At 49.8% G+C, this 25,636-nt stretch overlaps 1 protein-coding gene across 6 annotated transcripts in view; it reads left to right on the top strand.

Annotated features, from left to right (window-relative positions):
• PTK2B (protein tyrosine kinase 2 beta) overlaps window positions 1-25,636 on the top strand; it is a 117,379-nt gene that overhangs the window by 13,425 nt on the left and 78,318 nt on the right. Inside the window, exon 1 of one of the 6 annotated variants that reach the window (XM_072952739.1) lies at window positions 16,887-16,905. The exons of the other annotated variants lie outside the window; for them this stretch is intronic. The gene's annotated coding sequence lies outside the window, so the exon portion shown is untranslated. Of the gene's footprint in view, window positions 1-16,886; window positions 16,906-25,636 lie in introns of those variants that run through there. 6 annotated transcript variants of the gene reach the window in all.

Below are 25,636 nucleotides of genomic sequence, written 5' to 3'. Positions count from 1 at the left end.
TCTTGGCTGTACAATCCATTTGTGCCAGGCACATGTTATCTTGAGATAAAATTATTTTTCACAAGTACATGCCTTGCTAAACGGAATGGAGGAAGGCGGGGGACCTTGTCTCCTGCCCCATGTCTCCCGATCAGATCCCCCAGATTGCTGGGATGTGATGCTTGTGCTCAGTAAACATTTGAGGAGAATTTGGGGACAAGGGCAGAGGGAAAAGTGCTTACTTTAGAGGTGGTCTCCACCACCTGTGAAGGTAATGGGCGTCGGGCGGGAATTCACATGAAACAAGATACACACAATCTCATCAGCTGCTAAACAAGACGGGTGGGCAGAGGACTTCCTGGCTCCAGGATGCACGCACTTTGCAGAACTTTCAGGGTGGAGGCACCCAGTGTAGCAGAGAGTGGTGCTCCTGGAACGTCAGAGCCACCAGAATCACCTGGAGGGTTCTGCAAACTCTGGTTACGGGGCTCCGATGCCTTTTGCGCCTCTGACAGGTTTACAGGTGACGGTGTTGCCACCAGCCTGGGGACCCCACTTTATGTAGAGACGATTCTGTTACTTCGGGGTGTGAATGAGAGCCCTGGGGCGCTGTTTGCAGTCAGACCCAGGCAGCCGTTGCTTCCTTTTTGATTTTGTTTGTTTTGTCCTCAGCACTTCCAAAATGGTTTTGATGCCTAGCCTGGTTGAAATACCTGCTCTGTGCCCATGGACTCTGACATCCAGTCCCACTTCTCATCTGTCCAAGGCCCCCTGAGAGCTTGCTGGAGTTCCCGGTCTCTGTCCTCTGTCCTCAGTCAGGACCGAATCACCTGGGCTTCCCAAATCCCCATCTCTCAGCCCTCTGCAGGCCCTCACCCAAATACCCCCTCTGCCATGCCCTTACCCCTGCGCCTTCATCTCACCATCCTCTCTGTCCCCTCGGCCCTCTCCCTGGCTCTGGGAGCGCTTTCCTTCTGCCTCATGTTGTCATTCATTCTGTGTGTGCTGTGTCTTGCTCAGCATGGGCTGCTGTAACGAAATTGATTGGGGGGGGTAGGGGCTTGAACAAGAGTCATTTATTTTCCCCCAGTTCTGGAGGCTGGGAGTCTGAGGTCAGGGTGCCAGCACGGTCAGTTTCTACTGAGGGTTCTTTTTCTGGCTTGGAGACAGCTGCCTTCTTGCTGTGTCCGCTCATGCCCCATGTTTAGTGAAGAAGAGAAGAGGGGAGCTCTGGTCTCTCGTCCTCTTTTTTTTAAAAAAAATCTTAATGGAGGTACAGGGGATTGAACCCAGGACCTTGTGCATGCCAAGCATGTGCTCTACCACTGAGCTATCCCCATCCTTTTCTCTTCCTCTTCTTATAAGGACACTAATTCTGTCCAACAGGGCTCACACTTATGACCTCGTTTAACCTCAGTTACTTCCATAAAGGCCTTATCTCCAAATATAGTCCTATTAGCAATTAGGGCTTCAACATATGGGTTTGGTTGAGGGAGGGGTGGGTGGACACAAAAACATTCAGTCCATAGCATCATCTTTCCCAGTTAGACTATCTGTCTTGGCGGTCACAGGCATGCTGCTTGTGCCCCCCTCAACAGGTACCAGGGAGGTGTTCCATCAGTGTGGATGGAATCACAGTGAGCATCTGAAAAAAATGAAACAAAACAAAACCAACCAAGACCTGTTTACTTTGGCCCTTACCGATCCCTAGTTCTTGAAATGGATCCACAAAGGCTGAAGCGATAGATGGAGAAGAGAGGGCATTTGCTGAAGCCCGTCCATGAGATGGCATGGCTGGGTGCCAGCCTTGTCAATGGACTCATCAGCCTCGAAAATAATTTGATTACTAACTTCTGTGGCTCAGGAAACTGCCACCCCCAGAGCTGTATTAAGAATGTTTTCCTCAGACAAAAAATGCACTGTCTTTGGCATGTAAGTCGGCCTCAGAAATTTCATTTTATGATTGATCCTTCTTTTTCTTTCTTTTCTTCTCTCTCTCTCTCTCTCTTTTTTTTTTTTTTTTGGCCCCTTCCTGTATTTCTTCCAGATCTCCCAGCTGACACAGAGCCAACCCTCGCTCTGCCCTCTTCAACACTCAGAAAACTTCCAGAGTTGCTTTCCCCCAACACTGTCCTTCCGTTCTTGCTCAAAGAACTCATTCCTCTCAGATGCAGCCACTGAGGTTCCCCAGGCTGGTGGTCTCCCCTGACCTCAGGACCGCACAGGAATCACAGAACCCCTGAGTGACCCAGATACATCTCTGGGGACCACTGCCCTTTGCAGTTTATTTACAACTGTTTAGTGACAAGGTCACCCTAGAGGAGACCCAGGGTTTGCAGATGTGCCTCGGACAGTTACAGCGTATTTTCTCCATGGAGGCCCTCTTGGTAACCTCTTTCCAACCTCTGCCTTGTTCTTTAACCTTGTCCCTTGCATTCTGGCCTTTCTCTCTCTCTCTCTCTCTCTCTTTTTTTTTTTTTTTTTTTTTTGACTCTGAGTGCCATGACTAAGGGAAAATGTCCTGAAGTTGAAGAAGGGACTCCCCATCTTTCAGCAATTATTCTTACCAGTGGCATCTCTTCTTAGAAGACAGAAATGTGTGTAGCTGAAACGTCAGCGGGGGCCCCTGCCACTTGCCTGTCTGGTCACGCTTGGCCGAAATCCCAGCTCCAAGCCCACAGCCACCTGAGTCCTGCCCCATGATCTCTGTGGGTTCTGGACTCACTTCCTTGTGCCTCTAGCCGCCCCTGTGCTGTTAGGTCCTGTTCCGTCACATCACCTCCAGGCACAGAACTCAGCCCCTTCGCAGTTCCCTACGCACAGATCCCATAGCATCCTGCTCTTTCTCTGGTGTCCCCCAACCCGCACCCCTTTGCTTTTCTTTCTCTCCCTTTCTTTCCAGGGCAGTGAATACATTATAGCTGCCCAGGTTCCCCGAGCCTCATCTTCCAGCTGCAGTGACTTAGTGAAGCGTTACCTTAGTGCGTTTGGGCTGCTACAGCCAAATAGCATGGATGGAGTGGCCCATCAACAGCAGAAATTTACTCCTCACAGTTCTGGCTGGAAGTCCAATATCAAGGCACCAGCAGATTCTGCATGTCGAGAAGACCTGCTTTGTGGTTTGGAGACACACTTCTCACCATGTCCTCACTTGGTGGAATGGGTGAGGGGTCTCTCTTGGGTCTCTTATTACGAAGGCACTAACCCCGCTCATGAAGTCTCCACCTCCCACTTCCTGATACTGTCACCCTGGGCGTTAGGGATCTCAACATATGAATTTGGGGGAGTACAAACAGTCAGACCATGGCAGGCTTTGGTCTGAATAGCTACAGTTTTACTCCTGGAGGAACTCTGGTACCCTCTCCTATGGGAAGAGACACCTCACCATTCCCATCATCCTTTACACGTGTTTAAGCAAAGATGCTGCCACATCCTTGGGGCAGGACAGGCCAGGTTGACATCTAGGAAGCCCGCGTGGTGAGGGGTAAGGCGAAGGGGGGCAGCTGCCCTCTGCTGGGGGCAGAGCGGCTGGAGAACCTGGAGAACCGGGGCCATGGGAACAGATGGCTGTTCCCTGCGAAGGCAGACCAAGCCGGGCTGTGCTTCTCCTCTGTTCTCAACTGCTTTGCTCAGACTGCAGGTCCAGCATTCTGGTGATGCACCTTGGGAACCCCAGCACTGACCTTCTGATCCAACAAGTGGGTGAGAGGTAGACAGATTCTATGACATACGGTGATTCGGGCATGAAAAACAACCAAAACCTCAGACAAGGCTGACACAGCCACGGGCAGGTCAGCCATGGGGGCCCAGGAGCTCGTGACCCTCCGCGGGGGCCCCGGGCTGCGGTGCGGAGCTCTTGAGACGCAGGAGAGACTCATCCCACCGGCTCCAGAGTGACGGAGCCTGTCCCGCACCCGCGCCAAAGGTGTCCAAAGTCCTGGCCCCCCAGGGTGCTGTTTGCTTCTCACGCCTTTGCCAGAAGGGCTGTTTCTTGTCCCCAGATGCCCTCATTCCCTCCTGCCTCCTCGCTCTTCTTCTTTGCCCTTTAAAACACGCCTCAGCTTCCACAGTGCCGCCCCCAAGGGGCCTCCCTGATCTCCTCTGGCTCAGAGTCGGAGAAGCCGTTCTCACTGGCCACCAAGCACGTGGCCTTGAGTGACAGCGGGCACCCCACTCCTCCAGACTCCCTGTGAGCCCTGGGAGACAGTCTTGCCTGTTTTCCAGTCCACTCTCAGCCCCGTCTAGTGACTTCAAGTGTCTGGAACACAGTAAGTTTTCCACACATTCAGTGAGATTCTGAAATTAAGGAGACCCTGATTCTGCTGTGAGTCTGGTCCCTCAGGACCAAGGTCAGCATCATAGGTACTTTGCCCTTTGCGAGTTTCCATTTCCCATTTGCAGATGGAGAAGAAAGAAGTCAAGAAAGAGATTCTGTGGAGCCTTGTTTTCACTCTGTTCTCATAGAACCACTTGCTCTCTGCCCGCCACACTGTTGTGATCTCATTTGCAGATGTAATGGGGAAAGTGATGGAGACTCTCCTTGGACCACAGGAAAGTGGAGCATCTTGAAGGACCAGATACCCCACTGGGCACAGCATTCTTTGGGGAAGGAGTGTGTAGATCACTGAAGTCATCTGATCCAAACTCCTTCTCCTGGAGGAAGCTCTTCTTTTCCTTGAGCACCTGTAGGAAAATGTCTTGTCTAGAGAACTCATCATTGTTGGAAAACTCTTACTGCTAGAAGATTCTTCCTTTCAGTGAGCTGAACTCTCTATCTGAAGCTCTCCCCCACTGATACTAGAACTGCCTCTAGCAGTTAAGAATAGTGACCATTTTTCAGTATGACAGCCCTGAAAGGTAGAGACCACCCACCCCATTCTTCTCTGGTCCAGGCTTCACATAAAGAGCTGTTTCCACTCTTTCTTGCACGACGTGGTTTTTGGACACCCTGCCTTTCTGGCTCTCCACTTCTGCACAAATGATTTTGTTGCCATCTAAATGTCACAACCAGCAGTAGAAGGTACCACTCCACAAGAAATAAGACCTTTTAGCTGGTTCCAGCCTCTTCATCACTGGGGGCTCCTGTCTTTCCCCTCGCCTTTTGTTTTGAAATATTCTGCTGATTAAACTGATTAAGTAAAACCCATGTGCAATCCCTTTCAGTCTGAATTCCTTGGCCAGGCTTTCAAGGTCCCAGAACTCCTCTCAGTTTGTCTCTGGTCCACTCTCTCAGCCTTGCTTCTCATCACCCTTGTATAAGTCAGCTCAGCCGCCGTAACAAATACCACTGACTGGGCAGCTCAAATAGCAAACGTGTTCTCTCACATTCTAGAGACCGGAAGTCCAAGATCAAGCGTTAGCAAGATTGGTTTCTTTTGAGGCCTCCCTCCCTGACTTACAGATGACTGTCCTCTTCCTGCGTCCTCATGCGGTCTTCCCTGTGTTCCTGTCCTTGTCCTAATTAACTCTCCTTATAGGGACACCAGGCATATTAGATTAGGGCCCACCCTAATGACCTTGTTTTACCTTAATTATCTCAGTAAATGTCCTAGCTCCAGATACAGTCACATTCTGCAGCACTGGGGGTTAGGGCAGTAACGTGTGAATTTGGGGGCTGGGGCACTTTGGCCCATAACATTCCACCTGACTTTCTCCTGGTTAAGCTGGTTGGACCCAGTCTTCTCAGAACACACCGTTTATTTTCCTGTCTCCTGCCCTTGCTCCTGCTGCCTCTTGTCCTGTCTCCTCTACCTCCCCTTCAAGGCCACTCCTCCAAGAAGCTCTTGTGCCAAGTGCTTGTCCAGTCCGTGTAGCTACCCCCAGAGATGGAGAAGTCCCCTTCTCCTGAACCAGCCCCTTCTGCTTGTTCCAACAATAGTCCCCCCGAGCCATGAGAACCTAGAAAGGCCTCCAGCTTCACAAAGTGAAGGTGCTTTTCCTTCTAATTCAGATCAAGTGAGCTCCAAATGAGTAAAATTATCTCTAGATAAAACGAGAACTGAGGAGCATATGGGGAAAAGAATCTGAAATATTCCAGGAGTTGAAAACTAGGGAGACTAGTGCCTGAAACCTGTCTACTCTGAGATAAGTCGTTGAGGCACAGACTTAAACAGAACTCAGACCTCTTCCTCTGTGGTGAATACTCAGTGTTCTTCATTTGTTCCCTACGATTTGGGGTATTGTAGTCTCCTGTGCGTTCCCTGTGTTAGACAAGGCTCTCCCCAACTTCACCCACCAGGATCCCTTGGTCAAAGCAGAATCAACAGAGCCTTCTTCCCTTTGCACTCACTCTGCAGCTCTTGCCATGTGCACATCCCCAACACACACCTCCTAGAGCTTCAGCCTGGTACCTCATCTTCATGCTGTTGCTTAGCAACCGGCAGGGGAAGTGTGATCACACCTCCCAGCACTGTCCATGGAGCTCTGCAGACAATACAAACAGTTCCCTGGTTTCTCTCTGCAACTAGAGGAAGGTAACTGTCAGAGGTGGCCAGCGTCACGCTCCAGGGATATTGGCTCATCCTCCGGGGGCCCAAATTGGTTGCTGCTTCGCTTTTCCTTGGCATTGGGCAATGTCTTTGCGGGGGTGGCTGGGTAGGTGGTTCTTGAAGGGCCGGATCTCTCTGCTTGCACTTGTTCTCAGGATGCCTGTGATGCAGGCAGGGCAGCTTGCAGAATCCTCCCCGCTCCCACGCAGCCCTGCCCTGCACCAAGCCTGCATCCTGCCGCCCCCCGCTGCCGCATTCCCCTCAGCCTTTTCCACTTAGAGGTTGTTCTTCAATGTTCTGGCACTGCCCCGTCCTCCCCCTTACAGCTCCCTTGTTCTTCTAGTCCCTGGCCCCTCTCCCTTTTGGATTCTCCTCCTTGCTGCTGGACAACCCCCAGTTCCTCAGGTCAGCCGTGTCCCTCCCCTACTGTCCATTATGGTCTTTACCTCCCAGCCTCAGGCCACTGGGCCAGATGCCACACAGTAGACTGAGGTCCACCTCCTGCCCTCTATTGGTATCCTGATCAGAAACCAGAATATTGTGACTTGAAATTCTCAGGTGTCATGTAGCATGAAACACCAGAGAAGGCAAGAGACTCTGGACCTTGAAGACATACATTCCAATTCCAGACCTTTTTTTTTCCCCTTAATTCTGTGATTTAGGTCAAGTTTCTTTAATCCCTCTGAGTCTTTGTCTTCTAAGGGAATTGGAATATTTGCCTCACTGGGTTAGTATGACAATTATATGAAGTATACAGAAAAAGCCCAGCAAAACACATCACACATATTTGGAGACTCTATTTTCTTACTCCCTTTCCATCTCTACCTTTTTCTTCTTTCTTTGGAAGCTGTTCTTCCTCAAGTGAAAATCAGTTTTCTGGTTGGGTTCTCAAGAGGCAGTGCCATGTGATCACATTGGAGCTGGTCCACAGTCAGTTCCTCTGATCTTGGGTCCTGCACTTGACAGCCCTGAGGTTCCTTCTGTTCACCTGTGAGATGGAGCTAACCACACCTGAGTGTTGAATGCCCAGAGCTGCTGTAAAGCTTAAAGGAGATGAGATGTGTCAAGATCCTTTACACATTTCAAAGTCTCTTACAAACTTTGGAGATAAGAATGATCTTGGATAAACCTGGTCCCATTTCCTCCCCTGTAAAATGGAAGCATTAGATTAAAAAGCGTCTAAATCCCCCTTACGTGTAGAGATGGTAGCAAACTGAGAGATGGTAGTCTCTTGCCCTCCAATGGCCTCAGTGAAGGGAACTGATCCCTTCTTCACAGAGCGTGTTTGCCTTGTGGCCAAAAGAATAGATTTCCACTCCTTCATCCTTGAGGCCCATGACCAAGATGGCTGGTTATTACCTGGTACTAAGGCTTCTTGTAGTTCTGGCTTGGGAATCTAGGCAGCTCTGTCCTTTCAATAAGGAAAACAGATGAGTCAGAACATGCCCGAGGCAGGATGGTGGGAGCAATCACTGGTGGAGGAGTTTGGATTTATGTCACGTAGCCATCCATGGTGCTTCTGTCTCATAGTGGCCTGAAAAAGAGCTGAATTGGCAAGTGGAGGATATGCGAAGCTAGAGATATTAAAGTGTGCACCATCAGTAGTTTCCAGTAATTTAATAAATAAAAGTCTGACCAACCAATAGAATGTGAAATCTTGAAGATTGGGAGTCTGGCCAAGGATGAACGAACATTCCAGAGACATTCTCTCCAGTGAGAGCTCCCCCAGGTGATTACAGGCTTTCCTAAAGAGGAACGTAACAGGAAAGATGGACATTGCCAACAGCTCTCAGAGCTCTTTGCTTGGAAGCCTTCTGGGGAGGGAGGTCAGCTTCACTCAGGGCCTTCCCTGATCCAATCCCATGACTTCAGGGCAAAGGTGAATACACATGTTTAAAAGCTGAGACCTCCTGATAAAGTTGCAAGAGGTTGGATACAACACAAGAACCCTTGGTTCACCACATTGCCACCAAAGTTTTAAAAATATAGGTATTTGGTGGGAGAGCCTTAGAGAGACAGATCTGATGTCTGCTATGACTGGACCCATAGGATAATTAGTCAGAATCAGAGAATGTTAAGTTGGAAGGGAGCTTGGCCATCACTCAGTCCAACTCCTTTATTAACAAATGAGAAAATGGTCCCCAAGACGTAAACAGTGGTTAACTCGGAATTGTGGAAATGTGAGTGACTGTTATTTTCTAGACTGTTTCTTTTGCTTTTCAAGTGAAAATACAAAAAAAAAAAAAAAAAAGGAGAAAATAGGAAAGCGACCTGCCTAAGGCCCTGTAGCCTTGTAGGGGCAGAATTTGCCCCAAATCTGTTGACTTTTGTTTCTTCTGCTTGTCCCTGGGGGATTCTGTCCGGGTCTAGAACTGGGTTTGTGAGATCTTTCACCATAAGGATGGAATCATGCTGCCAATTGGTCTTCACAGTTTAAAACTTAACTTCAAATGGCCAGCACTTTCCCACGTCCAGCTTGATCTCATAAACACTTTCTTTTGAATGAAACGTAGCCTTGTTAAAAAATAAAATGCCAATTGTAAGCAAATGTCTCAAAGGGCACCTGGTTCTAAGGGGTTAAAACTGCCCGGCAAAGGATGATGTGAAAAATGGAAACCATGTTTGATTTGCTTAACCCACATCCCACGGAGCCCATCCACTTGAGGAGAGAGAAACAGCGTTAATGGGTGATAAAAGCAGTGTGAGCGCTGGCCCCCGCACGGGCGCCTGTCTGCAGCTTTTGTTCCAATGGGCTCTTCAAGGCGTATGACTCAGTCTCCTGTTAGGGCCTCACTTCCCCTGGGTAGGGAGCTGACAGCAGCTCTCGCTGTGCTGGGCCCGTCACGTGTGACTCAGGGGGTACACTCGGGGGGGGGGCCCTGCTGATGCCGCCTCCCCTCTCCCGCCTGACCAAGCTCCCTTCTGCTCTTCTGAGCTCTGAGATCCCCCACCCTTCCCCACTTTCAAAGCGCTCACCAATTAATACGGATGGATGGTGTCACTCCACCACCCCATTAAAGAAAAACAAAGTGCTGTGCACGTACTTTGACAAACTGCCAAAGTGCTCTTTTCACCCACCTACTCCTCCATAGAATTTGTAGTCTCCAGCATATGCATGATACACGGAAGGCCAAGGAAAGGTCAAAATGTGTTCCTGTGAACAACGAAAACAAAAGACAGGAAAAGCCTCTCAACCAGCTCTCTTCTTGTAAATGCTTGTTAGAGCGAGAACGCTGTATACTCCCTGTGTGTAGAGGACGTGTCATCTGGGCCAGCCCACACTTGTGAGCTTGTTTTGGCTTGAAGAGTCAAGGGAGGAACTTCCACTGATTTGGGGGCACGTGATTTTGAACACCAGGGGATGGTACAATGTCCCCAGCGTTTTCCGTCACCGGCACAACAGAAAGCACTGAATGAAAAGCCTGGGGTCTCCTTCCCATAAGCCAGCTGAGGTCAGAGCCACCTCGAGGAGACAGAGAGGCAGAGAACTCCATGCTCACCCGACCGCTGAAGTCGTCTCAGGATTAAACGGGATTTAATTCCAAAAATACTGAATTAGCACCCACTACGAAAGAGGCCCAGAAGAGGCACAAATTTGTCATGAGCTGCACATGGATGGGGCTGTTAACGTGGGAGGCTTGTTCCATCAGGTGCCCAAGATGAAGGCAATGGGGTGGTTGGAGAGTCACCCTTGGTCTGGGGGATGGCCCGCCCGCCCAGGAAGTGTTGCTGTTCGCCAGGACGTCTCAGGTGAAGGGCCCGTGGCATGCCCATCTGCCGTCGAAATTTTCTCCCTCCTTCTTCTTTCTTCTCATGGGATAATTGGCCTAATTGAACACGCTGACCTATGAGTATGAGTCAGAGAAGGTGATGTGACAACTGAAGGAAATGTGACAACAGAAGCGCAGGTCACAGGGAGAGAGTTGAAGATGGAGGAAGGGACCAATGAGCCAACAAATGTGAACAGTTCCTAGAATCAGGAAAAGACAAGGAAGAGGGTTCTCCCTAGAGGTTCCGGAAGGAATACAGCTCTGCTGGCACCTTAATGTTAGGACTTCTGACTCTCTGAACTGTAAGATAAATTTGTGTTGTTTTTAAGCCACAAAGTTTGTGATGATTTGTTACAGTAGGAAACTAAGACGACTGTCTGGAAAGCAACTCGACAACAAGGACTAGGAGATACGAGTGTGCCCTCCTGACTCAGGCGTTCCACCTCGAGGACTCTCTCCTAACGAAACAGTCGGATGTGCAGGAACGTACCCACACATTGAGATGTTCATTACACTATTATCTATAATAATACAATATAAATACTATAAAAGACCTTCTGAGGGCCCTGGTGGCCGTCTGCTCTTTATTACAGTTACAACATGACAAGTAAGAAAATTTGACCCGTTGGATGATGGCCATCCTTCTCCAAGATGTTTCGAGAATGTGTTGTGATCGCAGCTGAGGATGGTCTGAGTGAGCACTGCTGTCAATCTTCTGATCCAACAAGTCCTTGTTGATCATGCTGGGTCCTGGACCAGAGCTAGGGGCGCAGAGGCAGAGGACGCACATAGATTATGAGGAGCTGCAGGAGCCTAGCAGGGCAGATGGCCATCAACACAAAGACTTCTCAGAAAAGGTGATGTTCCACTTCAAACTTGAGGGATCAGTTCATGGAGTGCGGGCCTCTCCCCACTCCGTGCGTGCATAGTAACTAAACGTGGAGAGAGATTCTAGCTGCCCATCAGGATCTCCAGAGGGTCAGCAGCCTGAAGCAGGACCAGCCGCCCTTCTGTCAAAGAGCTGCAGCTAATAGCCCCAGACTGGGCACGACCCAGATGTCCTTCAGTGGGTGCCTGGTATATCTGCACAATAAAATACTGTTCAGCAATAAAAAGCAATGGACTGTGGATACACATAGAAACCTGGATGGATCTCAAGGGCATTATGCCTAGCGAAAAAAAAAAAAAAGTCAATGCCAAAAGGTTTCATCCTATATGATCTCAAAATGTAACATTCTTAAAAAGACAAGACTATAGAATTGGAGAACAAATTAGTAGTTGCAAAGATGGGTAGCACAAAGGAGTTCTCCTGTGGTGATGGGGCAGTTCTGTGTCTCGGAGATAGTTGCACAATCAAACACATGGGATAGGATTGCCTAGAACCACACACACACACACACACACACACACACACACACACACATCCATGTGGAAAATGGTGAAAATGGAATTAGGTCCGTTGTCTCGTTGCAGTATTATGCCACTGTCAGTTTCCTGGTTTTGATCTTATACTACAAGATGTCAGCATTTGGGAAAGATGAGTCAAGGGTACACAAGTCTCTCTGTGCTACTTGTGCAACTTCCTGTAAGTCTATAATTATTTCAAAATAAAAAGTTTTTAAAAAGCTATAGACTAAAATTCGTCTGTCTGATGTTACTTTTTCTGTCCCCAAGGGCTTTCTCAACACTCAAACAGTTCCAGGTCCATTTCAATTGGCGTTTAAACACCTCCTGGTTCCCCCATTACTTCTAGATGTCTGCTCAGGGCCAAATAGGGTAGGGAGAGGATGCTAGCAACTGACAGCAGAGGATAACGGAACCCTCATTTCCTCCCAAATCTCCAGTGCCCTGGCCCACCCTGTGCCTGCCCGCTCCCTCAACAACCGTCAGGAGCATCATCTCCCACCCACCAGCCTGTAAGGAGACGGGCTGTGTTTGTGAGACACCCTGGACATGTTGTGAGAGCCTGGCTTTCTTCTCTCCCCTCTGCCAACTCTGGATGAGGAAGGGGAAATGACCAGTAAACACTGGAAAGAGGAGAAGCCTTTGTTGGAGGGGAGGTTTGGGGGGAAGCTAAGATTAAGAGGTACGTTAGGTGTTCTGGCTTACAGCACAGTCTTGGAGTATTACCTTAATTCATCCACTTAATCAGCAGGTGTCTTTGTCTGCGCAGGCTGCTATAACAAAAATATCATTGACTGGGTGGCTTAAACAACAGACACTTATTTCTCAGAGTTCTGGCCCCTGGGAAGTCCAAGATCAAGGCAGATTTGGTGTCTGGTGAGAGCCTCTCTCTAGCTCACAGCTGTCTTCTCACTGTGTCCTCAGATGATGGAAGGAACAAGGTCTCTTTTATAAGGGCACTAATCTCATTATTGGGGGCTCCACCCTCATGACCTAATAACCTCCCAGAGGACCCAGCTTTTAATATCATCACCTTGGGAGTTAGGATTTAACATACGGGGGCATACATAACATTGGCGGCATATAGACATTTCGTCTGGAGCAACAGGTATTTACCAAATGTCTAATCTGTGTTAGGCATAGTACTCTGCGCTGGGTATAGAGGTTAAAAATGGCCCCTGGCCTTGTGGAGGTTATGTTGAATGGTCTGAACTCAAGCTCTATTGCTCACCAGTCTTGTGACCTCTGAAAAGTTTCTTACTATCCTTGAATTTCAGTTTCATCTCTGTAAACTGGGGTTACTAATCCAACCTCATTAGATTTCTGTGAGGCGGCATGAGATGGTGCATAAGTGCTTGTCTTCAGTGTAGTAGGTGTTCAGCTTTTTTCCCATTGGTTCTCACTGTCCTCTCTGCTCCCCTTCTGTATATACGCATATAGCCATCTAAATCCCATCGGGGGAGCACAGGGCTGTGAACGTAGCTTTTGGAGGCTCTGTTGAACTGAATGCAGGGCATCTGCACAGTTCTGTAGAGCTTAAGCCAAATTAATTTGGGAAGGAAGAAATTATGTATTTCTGTTAATTTTTGCTCTATATTTTTAATTCTCTGCATTTGGCTGTGTTCCTTATTGTATCTTCTTGGTGAATTTTTTTTTCTTTTTAACATCTCTCTTCCTCATAATCATATTTTTAAATTTTTCTTCAGATCTAGCTAGTTTGTTATTTTATATATATGTATCAACTTTCTTTCCTTTAGTGATGGTCTGGTTTGTAGTTTTCTATCCCCTTATTTCCAGATTTTCTAATGTCTTAATATTTGTTTCTTGTAAACTACACACAGCTGGATTTTTTCCTTTCACCCTTTTTTTGGGGATGGGGAGTGTAATTAGGTTTATTTATTTCAATGAAGGTACTGGAGATTGAATCTAGGACCTTGTGCATGCTAAGCACACACTCTGGCACTGAGGTCTACCTTTTCCACACCCACAATGCAGCTGGATTTTTAAAAAATTGAATCTAAAGCTCTTTGTCTTCTAACGGGGAATTTAAGCTTTTTAAAAATTTATTAAGACTTCTAATACATTTGGTACATTTCTACTATATTATTTTATATTTGTCAATGCAACATTTCCCTCACCTTTCTCCTGTCTCTTGCTTTTCATTGGATTGATTGTGTTTCTTTAATTTTCTCCCTTTTTACCCTCCTGGTTTAGAAGTTATATATTACAATTCTATTACTTTGATGGTTTTAACACATTACTTGACTTGCAAGTCTAACATTAGCCAGTATCTTTGTCCTCCACCCCCAAGTTACTCCAGTCTTGGGCCTCCCATCTTCTAAGTTATTACAGACAAGTATTTTCATTTGCCTTGTTTTTAAAATTCTCCCTCCCAAATTTAGCCGTGAGGATTTTCATCTTGGATTTCTCATACCTTACCCCACCTATTTAAATATTTCAAATTGACTCTTTATATCCTGAATTATTCTATTAACTCCTGTTCTTAATTTCCTGATCGAGGACTTGTGTCTGCTGAGCCTTCCTCACGGTGGCTGGTTTGTCTGCGTGGTTTGTAATTTTGAATTGTGTGTGTGTAGGGGGGTGGGTTCCCATTCCGTTCTGACTGTGGAAACGTCCTGCCGAGTTTCGCTTTTTCCTCTGCCCGAATCACTTGTTATTTCTGGATTTGGTTTTACTTTGATGACTTGGATTAGAATTCCCAGTGCACGGAGGTAGAATGGCACAGGCTTTGGTTTCTAAATTCTTTTCTTTCTTTCTTTCCTTCTTTTCTTTCCTTTCTTTTCTTTCTTTCTTTTTCTTTTTTTTTTTTTTTTTTGACTGGGCCCCAGGTAGAGGTCAAGCTTCCTCACCTCTGTGGGTTGGTGAGCAGTGTTTTCAGGGCTCAGGGCTCATCTCTATTTATTCTTTATGCTCCATCCCTGCATCCCTCCCTTGCCAGGGGCTGAACCAGGATGTCGCCTCCTGCGTGAACTTGATCCCCCACCCCAGCCACGGGGGTCGCCACAGCTGTAGCCCCGACTCACAGCTCTGGCTGTGACTCTTTCTTTCTTTCTTTCTTTCTTTCTTTCTTTCTTTCTTTCTTTCTTTCTTTCTTTCTTTCTTTCTTTCTTTCTTTCTTTCTTTCTTTCTTTCTTTCTTTCTTTCTTTCTTTCTTTCCTTCTTTCTTTCTTTCCTTCTTTCTTTCTTTCTTTCTTTCTTTCTTTCTTTCTTTCTTTCTTTCTTTCTTTCTTTCTTTCTTTCTCTTTCTTCCTTCCTTCCTTCCTTCCTTCCTTCCTTCCTTCCTTCCTTTCTTTCTTTCTCTCTCTCTTTCTCTCTCTCTCTCTTTCTCTCTTTCTTTTCTTTCTGTCTTTCTCTCTTTCTTTCTTTTTTGTTTCTGTTTTTGTTTTCTGGGATCAAACCACTTTATGGAGGGGCTTCAAGGGAGGGTCAAAGGGCTGGGAGGACAATGGATCCGACCTCCTGGTCCCACCAGTATCTCTCTAGCTCCACAGTGTCTCTCCTCTGCTTCTGATACCTGAGAAGTTCCTCTTTCCAGCTTGGCTGTGATAAGATTTTGTTGTTGTTATGTTTTGTCCCGTGTTTCTACATATCGAAGTGGGATGTTCTACACTTGCTCAGTCTCTCACGATGACAACTGTAAATCACACGACCTCATGTTCTTAACACTGGTGGAAGCGCACTTTCCTTTCCTCAGTCAGCAAATGTCACTGGATTGGCTAGCTCCGCACTTTCCTTTCCTCAGTCAGCAAATGTCACTGGATCAGCTAGCTCCAAGGGCTGCAGTGAGGAGGGGGGAGACTCTGTCTGCCCTGCCCTCCCAGAACCTAACGTCCAAAGAGGGAGACAGACTTGAATCATGTAGTCTGAGGAAGAAATGTAAATTTGCAGCTCTGGCAAAGGTGGCTAAGGAAAGGCACGTTGTTCTGAGTCCAGGGATGCTCCAGCTGGGGCCTGAATCAGCCACTGGTCAGGAAAGAGCTGCCCAGATGTCACAATGGTCAGAGGACCGCCTACGGAGGCAGGGTCATCACCAGAGTCCTCCCTCCCCTTTCACTGTGTGCAACCAGGCTGATCTGGGAGCTAACTTTCTCCCCACCAGGTAGCAGGTGCCCAGGGTGATTCAACGCTATAGGGCTGGGGCTGGGTGGCAGAGGCAGGGATTCCCCTGACATGATACCCTAAGATGCTGTGAAATACCCTAAAATATGATGCCATGTATGCTGTGAACAACAAGAAAAACAGGATGTGAAAGACTTGTATCTAGAACTCTGCACCTGGTGTAGTTTGACTAGCAGGATGGAGGGGAAAAGCAAACTGTATTTCTTTTGTCTTCTGGGTCTAGAGTTGGGGACTTCTTCCAGGTAAAGACCAGAAAAAGGAGCCCTCGTTGATCCTTTAAGTAAAACTTTTTGGTCCTTCAAATAGCCCAGGGGGGTCATGAAGGATGGGTGGGGAGGATTTGGCTTTTTAAAGAAGAGAGCGCTGGCCTGGGCTCTCGCTCCCACTTCCCGTTAGAACCACGGGTCGGGGTGCCTGGGAGCCAGGCCCCTTCTCTGTAAGGTTAGGGGGCTGCCCTGGGGGGCTGGGAGGACCCTTCTGTCTCTGGTATCCAAGATGGTCTCCCTGGGGGAGATGGGGTCCTGCATCTCCAGGGTCCCCAAGGATGCACTCGGGTCCACTGGGCCTCTAGACCCATATTCTCTGGTGGTGGAGCAGCCCCCTGCTCACCTCCACACCCTCTACTTCCCGTCACTGAGAACCCCGTGATCCAATACCCTCCCTCAGGAGTTTTCCTCATCCTCAAATCCATCTTTGCAGCCAGCTCTGCCCGGTTGTGCCAAGAAATGCAATCTCTGTGTCATGAAACTCAGAGCTGAGTGTGCGCCTCCTTGGTGTTTACTAACCTGCCTGGGTCTGGTGGCGGGAGGCAGGGGCCTGGCCTCCCTTTGGAACTTCCTTTTATGGACACAGGGTGCTGACCAATCCCGTGCAGGCCTGTGCTAATCCGGGGCCGGCCCCAGCCTCCTAACATTCTGCTGACCCAGTTTGGAACCCTGGAGCAGGGCCAGCAGAGCTGAGGAGTTGAGAAGTTAGAGCCTGCGGGCGGGTGTGCAGGAGTCTGGGCTGCCCGGGGCCTCGGCCCCTCCCCTTTCCCCCACCCCGTGTTCCTCTGGGCCAACCTGCTCTCCCCTTCCCACTTCCGGGGTGTGATTCGCCCAGCGGGCTCCCTCTCAGCACGGCAGGTATGTGTCATTTCCTTCTGCTGGTGAGACCCAGACTTTGAGTGGGTCCCCCCCTCCCTCCCCACTCCTGTGGCTCTGTCTGAAAGGGTTGGACCTTCCATCCTGAAAGGGATTTATTGTTGGATTGAACTTATGTCTCACCTGTGGAAGGCCCTCTGTGCTTTCACCGGGAGATGCGCGGGAGAAGCGGGCACCTGGGGCAGTCTGCTCCATCCTGTTCTCTGCCACCCCCACTTCCATCACCACCCCCACCATCATTCCCCCCAGCAACGTGTCCCCCGGGACCCCCTGGCCTTGCGGGCAACACCTCTGTAGCAGCCTGTCCCTCACTGGGGCGGTCAGTGGGGTGATGCTGGGCCCTGCGATTGGGCAGGAGGGACCCAGCCTCTCAGCTTCATCACCAGCCGTCCTGGTCCTGGTTAGTGCTTCTCTGTAGACCAGGATGAGAGAGACCAAAGAGCAGGTAAAGCGCCATTCCTGTGAGAAACCCAGAACCCCTTGGTGGAAATGAGGTTCAGGAAGTGCGGGCGAATCGCGGCTGTCAGCACCGTCCCACTTCTTCGTGACAAGGGAGACCCGTGATGCCCAAGTGGCCAGAGTCATCTGGGAATTCTTGTGATATTGGCTCCCGGAGTCAGGTCTTCTAGGGAGAGCAGCCATCCTACCGCTCACGGTGGGAAATGGGGAAAAGTGCGAGGTATCCCACTGACCGCGGGAAAGTCTCCCCGAGGTTGCAGTGGGACCAGGAGAGGGCTGGCTCTTCTATGAGGCTGTGGAACTGCTGTGGTCTTGGACTCAGATCTGAGGGCCCCATCTTGAACTAGTGGGAAAGAGCTTGCTGGAAGGATGTGGGGAGATGAAAGGAGCTAAAGATCTCATCTTGCAAGAACAGTTTGAAGGACTGGAGACAACTTGGAGGAGCAGATGAGCTGTTTTCTGAAATCGGAAGGTGGTTTGGCGAAAGTGAGACGTGCTTTGTTACACGTACGTCCAGGAGACAGACCTAGAAAGTTACGGAAATTGTATCTGAGCTGAATAGAAGAGACTGGCCTGTAATTAGAGCTGTGAACAATGGAACAGGCTGCTAATATTTGGAGATAGTGAGTTCCTTATCGCCAGAAGAATTCAAGCAGAAATTGGCCAAGAGGGAACTCCTGTGCTGGGCTGCAGCGTGGACTGCACGATCTCCGCTTGATCTCTGTTTGAGATCTCTTGCCTGCTTGAGTCTCAGAACCGGGTCTAGCTCTACCTTTCTTCCAAGTCCACGATGCTCCCACAGCAAATCTCCATCTTTCTCATCAAAGGACTCCTTCCTTGAGAAAGACAGAGGCACGTGGTCTGGCCTGTGCTGGTGCCGGGGGTGGGCTGTGTGACAGCTCGCAGCAGAAGCCCCGGGAGAGCCTGGCATGTGCTGAGCTGGTCCAGGCGCTGAGCATTTCCAGGACATGTTTCTGTGAATGCTTACTGGTCGTCTTACCCACCCCCAGTCCTGCGGGTCAAGATTACTCTCCCTTGGGCTGCAGATGAGGAAGAAAGGAAATACCCAGGCCACTGCAGGGCTAAGATTAGGCTGGGAGCCTGCCCTCCCTTTCGCGGTGTGCCTGTCTGCCAGTCCCCACGCTGTCCCTACATCCTACGCAGCCTCGAGCTGAGTGCTTATGGCAACTCTGAAATGGCTGAGTTACCATCCCATTTTACAGAGGAGGAAACCAAGGCGCAGAATAGTTGGGACTGTGTCTGTGACACAGCTGATAAGGGAGGGAGCTACGCTGCTAGCACCTCCACCCAGAGATGCAAGGGGCATCCTGTGGACGTGCAGGGAAACAGCCCCGTGCCAGCGGCGGGGCGCGTACCCCGGGGGTTGGGCCAGAGCCGTTCAGTTCCATACTCCTGGGGGAACGTGGCCCAATTTTCTTTTTCTGTTTCTTCGTTTGGAGTTTTTTTTTTTTTTTTTTTGGGTGGTGGAGGAGGTAATTAGGTTTGTTTGCTTATTTATTTTATTTAATTTTTTTTAACTGGAGGTCCTGGGGATTGAACCCATGACCTCATGCATGCGAAGTGTGTGCTCTACCACTGAGCTGTACCCTCCCCACTGGCCTCATTTTCTCTACGCACCCCTGAGTGACCCAGCCCCCAACAGAACCTTCCAGCCCAAGTTTGTCCTATGACTCGATGCATAGTCTCACCACACTTCTCTCTACAAACTGGAGAAGTTTGTAGGTGACCTCAGCTCCTCCTCCAGTTTACAACCAATTCCTGTGGTTCCACCTTGGACATGTCCCGCTACCCATCCCTTCTTGTTACCTCTCATCCTGGGTCAGTTTCTAATTCTTCTTGCCTAAATCAAGGCAGCAGTTACCAAACTGCCGTCCCCAGGGTCTTTCCTCACAAATCTACCTTAGGCATGGTGTGGGTAGAGTCCCCTTTATGAACATTGGCACTTGGACTGAGTCCTTAGCAAGCCTTTTCTTTCCTGCTGTCCGGCCCACATTCATTCTAAGTTTTGCTGACAACCTTCCCCACCCAACTCCTTTGTTTACAAACCTCTGTATCCTAGAAAGTCCAGCTCACACACTGCCCTTCCCCATCGGATGACGTTAACCCTTTCCTTACTCCCCATGTGTGATTTGATGTCTGCCTCTCTTGTACATACCACACTTTGCCGTGTGGAGTTAATTTGTGGACTCGTCTGTCTGCCCAACTTGGGTGTGAGTTCCCACATCACACTTTGCTTTCCTTTGCAGCCCCTCTCCCATCCGGCCCGCTTGGTGGGCACCCAGTGATGTTTGTGGAGTGAACTGTAATCCCAGGCCCTGCAGGCCAGCCCCAGGCCGAGGGGGTGCAGACGGAGACCCTGGGAAAGCGGCTGCACCTGGAACTTAACCTTGGCACAGAGCCACGCATGCATTCTATGGAGAAAGACAATTTAGCAAGAACAGGGACCTGCCAAGTCCGTTTTCTTCCACAATGTGACAAAGTCCTGTGTGTTTCCTTGAGAGACAGTGAGGTGAAGGAAATAGGAGTCAGATCTGCCATTTCCTAGCTCCACGACCTTGGTAAAGTTAATTTAACCTCTCTGTATCTCAGTTTCCCCACACGTAACGTGCAGGCGAATAGCAGAACCAACTCCTTTGCTTTGTTCTGAGAATTAAGTTAATATTTTTAACTGGCACATAAAAATACCCAATATATGTCCATTATTTTAAGGTTACCATACTAACTTCATAACTAGAGTTGTACTATAACTAAAATAATATAGTAATAATATTGTTTTACTAATAACCTGGCCTCCTCCTAGAAGGCAACAGGGGCACATCTGAAGAGTAGGGAGCCCGGAAGTGCCCCGAGTGATGGGGACCGCCAGGGGGGGTTGTTGGAAATATGTCTTCCCGTCAAAGGCCATGAAATGGACCCTCGGAGAATTCAGACGTGACATAAAGTAATGAGGAGGAACCACAGACTGAGCAGTCCTGAGAACAGGATTCCAAACAGCTCCACTTATACCTTATGTGTCCATGGTGTTTCCTGTTGATGCTACCCCAGAAACATAAGACATCTGTCCATCAGCCCCGGCGACACCCCCTTCCCACCGCATCTCTTCTTTACTTGGCCATGGTCCAGCCAAGCTTCTCAGCTTCTTTGTCAAATAGGACAGCGACCCACCTGATACTCCACTTCCTGAGAGCAACAGGACACCTGAAACCCAAAGAGGCAGTTCATGGCTAGGAACTTGAGTCTTAAAGTGACCAGGCCACATTCTAGAAAAATGCTGACCCCAGAATTAATTCAGCCTCCCTGAGGACAGGTGGCCCCTCAGTGCTCCCACCTCCTCAAACCCTCCATCTGCTATGACCTGAATGTGTTCCCACGCCTTCACCCTTCAAAATTCATATGTTGAAACCTAACCCCAAGGTGATGGTATTAAGGGGTGGAGCCTTTGGGAGGCGATTCGGTCATGAGGGTGGAGCCCTCATGAATGGGACTCATCACCTTATAAAAGAGACCCCAGAGAGCTCCCTAACCCCTTCCGCCATGTGAGGACACAGTAAGAAACTTGTCACCTGGAAGAGGGCCTTCATCTGACCAGGCTGGTACCCTGATCTCAGACTTCCAGCCTCCAGAACCGTGAGAAATAGAAGTCTGTTGTTTGTAAGTCCCCTAGCCTGCAGTGTCGTGTTACAGCCGCCCTATCAGAGGAAGACACCACCCAGGGGCTCTGCTAGTGCTCAGTCACCCTCTCCCGACTGGGAGAGGGCAGGGCTAGGCATCTTTCACAGCTTCCAACTAACTCCCAGCCCTCCCCCTTCCCACTCCATAGGTTTTCGATAACCCGGTTTGTTTCCTGTGTGAACAGCACGATCTGTCCTGGAGAAACCGGCTTCTAGATGTGCATGCCTGGGATCTCGTGCAAGTGGACAGACTTCACCTCCTTCAGCTCAGGAAGTCTTTCGGCTCCCTGATCAGAGTCTGCCAACAATCCCACAGAGTCTGCTCCGGGCTAAGACCCCCGTGGCACCTGGAGATGGCAGAGACCTCCAGCCTCCTGCATCTCCTCCTTTCTCACCACCTAACCCCCTACTCCAGGGAGGCAGCTCCTGCACCAGTTCCCATGCTGGTGGCTGGTCAGGTTGCACAATATGCAAATTGCTTGTGACCCAAGGGAGCCCATATCCCCGAAGGAGGCAGGAAGCCCTGGTAGAAACTTCTGAGCATGTGAAACAGAGGCTGGGGGAGGACAGCTCAGGGGCTCTGGCTCAGATTTGTCAGAGGCTGTTTGTGCTTGTGGGTCTGTGTGTGGAGATGAGAGGGTGCTGGAGTGAGGGTCTGGGAGGGGCGCCGGGCCCAGGGGAGAGGTGAGTACCAGCCTAAGAAAGAGCACTGGGCAGACGGGAAAGAGCGGGGAGAGGGGGCTGTACTCTGGCTTGCCTGGTATTTGAATCCTCAATTTGAAGACTCAGAAGTTTCCTGAAAATGGGATCTCTAAACTTCCAGAGAGGTCTGAAGACCTCTTCCGTTTTTGGAGTCTCTCTGTATTTAAAAAAAAAAAAAAAAAAAGAAGGAATATCAAAAGAGGACAGCAAATATCATGATGTATTCTACATACTAATTTGACCAACTTACAGTTTTAAACAAACACACAGTGACTTTGTGGATGGATCGTAAATAAGCAAGGGCCCCTTGTCCTGTGAGCCTGAGCCAAGTGGCCCTCCTGGGTTTGGGGTAGCCCAGCCCTCCCTGAGTGACATTCCTGGGGGCATCGGGAGGCAGGCAGAGGCCCTGGCATCCTGTGCGGTTAAATAAAAAGCCCAGAGCGTGCGTCCTGGAAGAGGCCCGGATGCACCTAGTCATGCTGGGGTTGGTGAGGGACTGGCCGCACCAGGCACGCGCGTGGCCGGGCCTGTCCAAGCGTCCATTCTCAGCCACATATCCAGCTAGGCAGGGCGGTAGGCCGTGGCACCCTCCCCCCGGTGCCTTCTTCTCTCCCTCTCAGTCACCTCGTATCCGTCCGCTGCAAGCGCATAGGCATCACTGGGAAACTCCTGTCAGGTCCTTTTGACTCCTCACCCAGAGCCGGGGGACAAAGAGGGCCCCGTGAACCAGGGCACGGTGGGGACAGGCCTAGACCGGGCCTGCTCTGTGCAGGTGGACAGCCTTCCTGTGAATCCAAACCCACACTGTCCCTGTGACTAGTTCCAGGTAGCCAGACAGCATCCTTTCACTCCACCATGGGGTGAGCGGGTGACAGTCTGGGGGCTCTCGTCAGAGCTGCTGCTCACGTTGAGTTGTTTCTATGGGAGGTAGGAGAGGCGGCCACGGCTCTTTCCTCAAACTACTGGCCTCTCGGCTTCCCTTCCGCCGACAAGGACCTTCTCCTTGACCAGACTTTTTTCTGGCTCCCGGGAGCCCTTTTCTCAAGGAGGCCTCACCCTTGGTCTGACAAGCGCAGTTCAGCTAGAATGCCCCCACGCTTGATCCCTGACCAAGTTCCTCTTAGTAATTTTCCAACCAGGGATTCCCTCACCTGCCAGTTTGTTATAAACCCCCAGATGCCCTTGTCGTCTCTGGAGCTGGTTCACACTGTCTCCGCTACTGCGATAGTCGTGAATAAAATCTTCCTTGCCTGTCAAACCCCCTCCGGTGTTTTTTTTTTTTTACCTTGTGCCTATACATGCATCCGCACAAACTCTATTTTACTTTATTTTTTTAATTGGAGGCACTGGGGATCGAACCCAGGACCTCGTGTGTGCTAAGCACGCACAGTACTGCTGCGCTATTTCCTTCCCCGCCGCACAAACTCCTAAATTCCCTGGTTCTGTTGGGTTGTCTCATTATCTCTCCTGCGCCCAGAAAAGCTGCTGGGAAAGGATATTTAGGTCCAGGGAGAAGAAAGCCATCTGTCACACCCGGCCGTGGGACCCCCGGCAGGGACGAGCCGATCACTCTCAGAAGGGCCTGTGAGGGACAGGAGGGCCACACTCTGCTCTCGGTTAGCTCTGTGCCCTGGGGACTCTGGGAAGAACCAGTACTGCCTTGGACTGGAGGGAGGAGAGCCGTCAGGGCACCCAGGAGTGTCCCCTTCTAGGCCCTTCCTGCTCCTGTTGCTTGAAAAGGGCTATTCTAACCCCGGTTCCCGCAGAAGCATTCTCTGTCATTAGAGGCGTTTCTCGGCGCATCTATTTTGGAGCTGCAGCTGGTTCCATCTCAGAATAAACAGAGCTGTGATATTGGGATAAAAGAAGAAAGGAATACCATCTCCACTCGGTGCCCTCCCTCCTCCCAACGTTTTCCAGCCTCCAGTTCCCTCTTTTTTAAAAGCCTCGCCCTAAAACCCCTTCCACCCTGCTCCCTGCCCTGTAGCTCTCTCCTCTCACTGGCTGATGGTCACAGAATCCTCTCCCGGGCACGGGTGTCCCAGGCACGGGCGGGCCCCTGCTGCAGCCAGCCTGCGCTAGCCTTGGGGGCCCAGGGCCTGCAAAGAACTCAATGTCCGGTGACACAAGAGTTCAGATATTAAGGATTTAAGCCAAAGAGTGTTGGAGCTGGCCCAGCCTCTCGTGCTTAGACGAAGCAACTGAGGTCCCCCCGGGGATGTGCTGTGCGCAGGGCCTCAGCGCTCCCGGGGGTTAAGGCAGGAGCTGTAACACCTGGTCTGTGCAGTTGTCCTCAGACCTTACTATGTCATTATCACAATGGCTGTGTTGTACCGAAATCACTGAAATGGGAGCTTGATGCTTCTGGGACAGAAAGAGAAATCAGACCATTGTTGGTTTTAGACAAAGCAGATGTGGGGTACCCAGTGTCTTTATGGACTGAAATGGCTTCCCTGAGGGAGAAAGGCAGACAGTGATGCTGTGCAGATCCATGGGGGTGGGAGGGTGTGAGACCAAGTTATGAGTCATTCTTCCCTGTGCCTTTGACTCTAGGTGGGTCCGTCGGTGCGCCCATGACCGCGCAAACCTCTCACCTCTTGTCGGTCCCTCAGGAGCCCCTGCCTCACCTCCCTCTCCTGCCCCTTTCCCATGCTTGCTGTGTGCTCCCTGCTGTGAGCTTTACTGAGCTGCATCACCACCAGCCCTTTCTCTGCCGGCCTGCTATGCAGCTGACCCACAGGAGGTTACAAGGGCAGACTGTGAGGAGGCGGTAGTTTCTAGAAATTGTGCCCATTTCTTCAAAACCTTCTTCCTCCCCAAGCCCAGGCCCAAGAGCAGTCAGCGTCACCTCAGCCCCTCTATGGTCTGGCCTCTCAGCCTGGGCGTCCGATTGGTCTGACTCCTCTGTGTGACCTGAGGCATCTCTGAGCAAAGGGGGTGAGCCAAGACCCTGCAGGGAGTTTCCTCTCTTGCTTTTTTCTTATTTTTAAGATGAAACTGTGGTTAGACCCTCAAATGAGTCTTTAACCACCTCCGTGGACAGCTAGACTGTAGAGCTATCAGTGTAGGGGTTGGGGGGAGCATTCATTCTGGGCATCCCCATTGGCTGAGAGAGTTGTAGGTGTGAATGTCAAGGTCGGGCACTGGAGAGGAGCCTGACTCTTCCATGCACACTGGGAGGGGACAGAAAATCAGGAATGTGGGTTCCTAGCTCAAGTGAACTTGGGGTTGTGTCTCAGCTCCACCATTCCTGCATCCGGCGACACTGGGCTGGTTATTTAGTGTCTCTAAGATTCCATTTCCTCATCTGTAACATGGTGCTATTAACTGTATCTATTTTACAGAACAGTTCATCCCTTAATTCAGTGCATAATTTGCTGAGCAGCTCTTCCTTGCCAAACATTTGCCAGGCAGGAGCCTCAGTGGTGGGAAGGACAGATTCAGCTCCAATCCTCGTGATGTCCCTGTGTTCTGATAAGGGGGCCAGGTGCTGTGCAGATTAAATAAGAAGGTATCTGTGTGTGTGTGTTTGTGCACATTTATGTGTATGTGTGTCTACTACCTAACACTGTGCCTGAGGCACAAAAAGTACTTCATAAATGGTGGTTGTTATTGTTCTCATTTAACATTGGAAGCATTCTATAAATGGTCAGGCAGAGACCCAGGAAAGGTGTTTTCTTTCCCTGAAATGTCTAGCTTCTTCAGATTTTGAATTAGATCGCTTTTGGTTAAGGGGAGTGTGTATTAGTTGGGGTTGCTAGAGAAACAGAACCAGTAGGAGACATACACACACACACACACACACACATATATATACACACACACACGCATATATATCATGTATATGATGCATATATGTG

This window comes from Vicugna pacos, chromosome 31 (genome assembly GCF_048564905.1).
Source record: "Vicugna pacos chromosome 31, VicPac4, whole genome shotgun sequence".
Classification (NCBI taxonomy): domain Eukaryota; kingdom Metazoa; phylum Chordata; class Mammalia; order Artiodactyla; family Camelidae; genus Vicugna; species Vicugna pacos.
This window is presented reverse-complemented; position numbering and strand designations above follow the sequence as displayed.